Consider the following 5,612-nt stretch of genomic DNA (forward strand, 5'->3'; position numbering starts at 1 on the left):
CAAAACTCCAAAAAACATACCTATACATACAATTCACTGCATGTTCCAGCTGAAATGAAAACTAGTAGCAGTAAAACACCAACAACTTGTATTCCTTTTCACACAAGTTATAATTACAAGCTCATAATAGTGATTAATAAAGACTTATTTTTGCATGCTTTCTTGCACAATACTACATGATCTCACAATACATTTGCCATAGTGCATGATTTGTAAACGAATGCATTTTAACATTTTCATCACATAATCAGCTCCATATGGATTTCTAGTAAACTTGCTCAATAGCTCACTTGGTACTGCGTTGCACTTATAATGTGGAGCATCCCATGAAGCACGAGTCACTGAGAGCTCAAAGACAGTATTAGCTTGTTTTATTCCATTTAAAGTGGTCATATTATGGCTAATCAAATTTTCCTTGATCTTCTGCAAAGTCACTGCACTATGAAATTTTACTTGTAACTTGGACTATAACTTAAAACTTACTGTTATTAAAACAAAGCTGAAAAAACAGCTCCTCCTCACATTTCTGACATGGAAAATCCCTATTCATAACCATACATGACCACATTTATTTGTCAGCTAGCATATTCTGTTAAAAAAGGACCCAGTCACTGTGAGGTAATAGCAATTATATAGGGTAGATACTACTATTTCTTACTAATTACTCTGGAAATGAGTCAGGAAAGTCATGTACACTGTCAGCTGGCACCAAAAGAACCCACACTGTCCCAAACACTTAATTTGAGACCATCCTACATGAATCATGACGTCAAAGGGAGTAGACAGAGAGAGTCCATTTCACATTTTTAAGACCTTCCAAAAATTCTCACTTATAAAACACGTCAAAACATATTTAGTCTAATTACAGTTATTTTTGAATGACTAAAGAGGTTTTCCACCAAAAAAGAATGCAGCTATCGCATCACTAGAAGCGAATTTGCAAACAGAAGCCATAAGACCTGTTCAAGGATGATGACTGTCAATAACTATCACTATAATGTTTTAATAATTGTTCTAATTCTATAAGAATAGAGAAGTCCATTCCACAGCTATTATAACGACCCAAAGGAATGATATTGTTGGAATGACTTTCAGAATGTTTTTTCAGCAGATGAATGCTAAAAGCATTGACAGCCAATTAGAATCCACCTTTAAAAATCTTGAAAATTGAAAGTGGCAGATGACAGAATTGCAGTGCATGCTTACAATAAACAGAATGTTACTGTCCTTTGGTGTGGATGCTAATGTAGTAATTGTATAGATGACGTCACTGGTGTGAACAGGCCTAACTGAAAAGAGGGTAGAAAATCTTGAAAAACCAAAAAACTTGGACTAATATTATAAGTGGACTACAGCAGAGAAAGGTCACAAGTCAACTAGATGTAAAGCATCATTAATTTAAAGTGTATTAAATAGAATTCCACATTAATCAGAATATAGTCGTCAAAGGCTTGCATTTGAAAATAAGCCTGAACGGAGAGTTAATGTCAGAGTTTAGATTAATATAAATCAGAATGTGAAAGACGATGCAGACAGAAGCTGGGGAGCTAGAAAAAAAACAAACAATGAGGCTTCAATATTTGCCCTTCATCGTTATCAGTGAGGCTGTTTGCTTCTGATCCCATTCGCCATGCTCCTGAGCCGAGACGGCAGCTACCGAGACCGAGAGAGAGAGAGAGAGAGAGAGAGAGAGCAGGGAAATCACACCCAAAAAGCCCCTTTTGAACCATCAAGTAACAGGCTTTGTTGAGACAATGCTAGCCGGGGGCTGGTGGAAAGATGGGTGTATTTCAGGCAGCCAATAAACACTGAGCTCCCGGGGGGCATAGAGGAGGCAGAACACATCGAAATGGAGAGAGAGCGAGAGGAGGAGAAACGGAAGCAAACTTCTCATTCTCTCACCCTAAACTGTGACTTTAACCCTCGCCTCATAATCATATGAATGGATCCACAGCGCACACTCGCCCACAGAAGCGCTAAGCAACACCTATGCACGGTGTAGTAGGCTTAAGAAGCCATTCTCTCCAAAGCCTGCATTTCTGCAATGCTGGATTAGTCCGATTTGCAGAGATGAAGAAATCCGAGCCTTTCTTTTAATGGTTTAATTCTTAGGACGGGGGGGGGGGGTTTAAATGGATCGACAAGTGTCGTCTATTAAGCTCATTAGCCCTTTAAAGAAGCTGCCTGACTCGTGCGCCCATCAGATCCTTTGAAAGTGAGAATCAATTAGGACCATCATTTCTCATGCTTGTCTGGGTGGTGAACACGGGGTGAAAAACTTCACATTTATCATGAACTAGGACAGTGAACACAAAACCGGATGCGTTTAACATGGGAAAGAGCTTTAAATGGGTGTGTGGCTATCCGGGAACTGAACGAGGAGCTCAGGGAAGGTCCTGTGACTAAAAAATGAAAATGACCCCAGAATGAATTTGGACACTTTAAGCAACTCTTTAAAATGTATGAATACAGTTGCATTAGATTACAAAACAAATGAAGTCAAGGGAAATATACCTAAATCAATATAAAAATGTTAAAAAGTTAAATCTAATTAAAAACTAACTGGAACAGAGCTAATGTATTTGGTGGATGTCAAATGTTAGTGGAAAATGTCCATAGTTAATGACTGTGATGAACTCAACGGGAACTGACTTCATGCTTCAAAATATAAAAACCAACAAATAAATAAAAATACACCAAAAATCATTTAAAAAAATACTTAAAAAAAACCAAAAACATTTTAAATAATTTGTTTTATTATTTTTATTATTATTATTTTTTTTAATTAATGGATTGGAATAGAATTCTGGGTTCTTTCTTTTTTGACATCATTTGACCATCATAAGAAATGTCATATCACCACCCATTTTACACATTTTTACATAAACTAATAAAAAACAAATTTTGTGCGAACCGCCTCTAAAGTGAAATAAAAAAAATAAAAATGTTTGTTTGCAGTTCCTACTCGATTTAATATTTTGTTCAAATGCAGTTAAATTCAGTGATACAGGACGTTTATGTACAGAAGCTCACCTGTCAGCACAGCACTTATGCATGAGCTGAGTAAAGATAGACAGACACTGATGCTATAAAACTCAAATCTGAAGGACACTGCATTCATGTTCTGCCAAGCTGCAACGTAAGGGCAAAAGAAGGACGTGGTGCTTTGATGAAGTTTCATTGCCCCTTTGAACCCCTTTGAAAGCAGGAGAAAGCAGATTTTTTTCATACATATTTCTGGGTTTAATCTGACGTTCAGCGCGGTGCCTTTGGTTCCTGGTGGGATTAGATGGAGTTTAAATGTTAGCTCAGTGGGTGTGGGTTCTCTTCTCTTCCTGCCCTTTGATGCCTGCCACCCTCGGTCTGTATGTCAAAAATAGAGAAAAACACACCGATAGAGAGTGAAAGAAGAGAGAAGGACTACTAAGGTGATATGTAATGGCGGCTTTAATGTGCTTAAAAAATCCTTTAGCATGCTAATTAATAATCAGATGGCTGCTTTTTGAGTTTTCACTACAAAGCAATCATTTGAGTGAAAACAGCTTAGCTGAGAAGAGACAGACAGATTCACAGAGAGAGAAAAGAATGAACAGGATGCTGAGTAGACGGGAGGAGGAAGTGGAAATACCATCTTTTATACACATGGCTGCCATAGGGAGACCGTGTCCAAAGGACCTGCTGATACCAGATGAGTTTTTACATTTGTGCACAGTGCTTGAAAAGAAGATGGAATATAGCTTATGGCTGTGCTTTTCTGTCATCATTTACTCACGCTTATGTCATCCCAAACTTGAGACTTCCTTTCTTCCTCGAATCTAGGAGAAGTTAGGAAATTTACATTGTTATTTTCCGTATGTGAACATGGATGCTGTCAAGCTGCAAAAAGTACAAAAAAGCACCATAAAAATATCATAAAATGGGTTTTACAGCTCATGCACTATATTCCATGTATTTATATTTATGTCCCATTTTAGGCAACGTAAGGCTCAGAAAATGATGACAAACTTCATTTAAAAGGATCACCCAAAAGGAAAATCGGTTACACTTTATTTTAAGGTGTCCATGTTACACTGTAATTATACATTTAAGTACTGAGTAATATTAATTAACTACATTTAATTACTATACGGTTAGGATTAGGGATTGGTTTAGGTTACTTGCATGTAATTATGCATAATGTATTGTTATTATAATAGTAAGTACATGTAACATGTGTAACAAGGACACCTTAAAATAAAGTGTTACCAGAAAATCTCATCTATTCACAAAAATGTATCACGGTTTCCATAAAATATTAAGCAGCACAACTGTTTTCAACATTGATAAGAAATTAGAAAGATTTCTAAGGGTTCATGTGACACTGAAGACCGGCGTAATGATGCTGAAAATTTAGCTTTGCCATCACATGAATATATTATATTTAAAAAAATAAAACAGAAAATAGTTCTTTTAAAATGTAATAATTGTAATAAAGATATTTAAAAAGAAATGACCAGCCTCAAACTTTTGAAAGGTAGTGCAGCTCCACTCAAGCCTCAGTAACTTAATTTGTTAGATCAGAAACTCTGAAGTCAGAGAATGAACTATAGACTTGATTTCATAGAAACTCTGTCAATAGAAATCAATCCGAACACAAAAGTTATTTTTTCTGCTCTTACAGCTTTTGAAAATTAGTTTCTTTCCCCAAGCCTCCATTAGTTGACTTGCAAGGTAACTATCAACCACTCGCACCTTTTTCAGTCATTTCTCATGATTTTGTCCTAATGCTTAAGCTACTGACACTATTCAAATAAACCCGTCATGGAAGCCTTTCATCAGCTCCCAGGTATATAATGTCCAGAAAGGTGGTATTTACAGTCAAAACGGTTAAAGAAATGAGAGTGAGAAGGCGGCACTGCCACTTCTAAAAAGAACAATGTTTAAGCAGAACAATAAAGAGCTTTTACATGAATATTAAAAGGGTCTCAAATTTAATTTCCAAAAGTGCATATCTGAACTTCGCAAAGCACCAGGTTTGATGTCAATGATGCCAAATACTCAGCTGAAACATGATGCAATTTTTGAGAACTGAGAGTGATGAAACATTTTCAAATAACTTATTTTTCTGTGAAAGAAAGCCATGCAGGTCTGATCTGACATGAGGATGAATAAATGACAGAATCTCCAATTTTCCAACACAAACATCTTTTCAGCTTCTGTGCAGATGAATAAAGCCTGTGACTTCTCTTTCTGCACCTCTGAGCTCATCTTTGGTTCTGCTGGGCTCTCACAGGCTGTCCTTCACACCTGGCCCTCTGCAGCAGCTCTCAACCCACTCACGGCTGACTGATCTGTACTGGTACACTTGTTCTGTGGCCATGCACACTACATGTGGGCACCCCAGACTACATCTCTAAAACTCAGACAGGTGTGAGTGCTCAGACTGACACAGGGGCCACTGAGACCACACATGGCCAAAATACATGAAGCGTCTGAACCAATCAAACACACAATTTTTCATTTGATTTAACAAATCAGTTATTCATTAGATTAACAAATCGTCACAGTCCCCTCACCCAATAAACTGGGTGCCAGGATATCTGCAACGACACCAGGCCCCCCTGGTCCCCATG

At 37.3% G+C, this 5,612-nt stretch overlaps 1 long non-coding RNA gene across 1 annotated transcript in view; it reads right to left on the reverse strand.

Annotated features, from left to right (window-relative positions):
- Positions 1-3,199: 3,199 nt before the first annotated feature.
- LOC107593994 (uncharacterized) overlaps positions 3,200-5,612 on the reverse strand; it is a 27,873-nt gene continuing 25,460 nt past the window's right edge. Inside the window, exons 2-3 of the long non-coding RNA XR_001610130.1 lie at positions 3,773-3,815; positions 3,200-3,363 (exon numbers count right to left, since the gene is read on the reverse strand). This is a non-coding gene — a long non-coding RNA (uncharacterized lncRNA). The remainder of the gene's footprint in view (positions 3,364-3,772; positions 3,816-5,612) is intronic.

The sequence above is a fragment of the Sinocyclocheilus grahami genome, unplaced genomic scaffold, assembly GCF_001515645.1.
Source record: "Sinocyclocheilus grahami isolate Dianchi unplaced genomic scaffold, SAMN03320097.WGS_v1.1 scaffold178.1, whole genome shotgun sequence".
Taxonomy (NCBI): domain Eukaryota; kingdom Metazoa; phylum Chordata; class Actinopteri; order Cypriniformes; family Cyprinidae; genus Sinocyclocheilus; species Sinocyclocheilus grahami.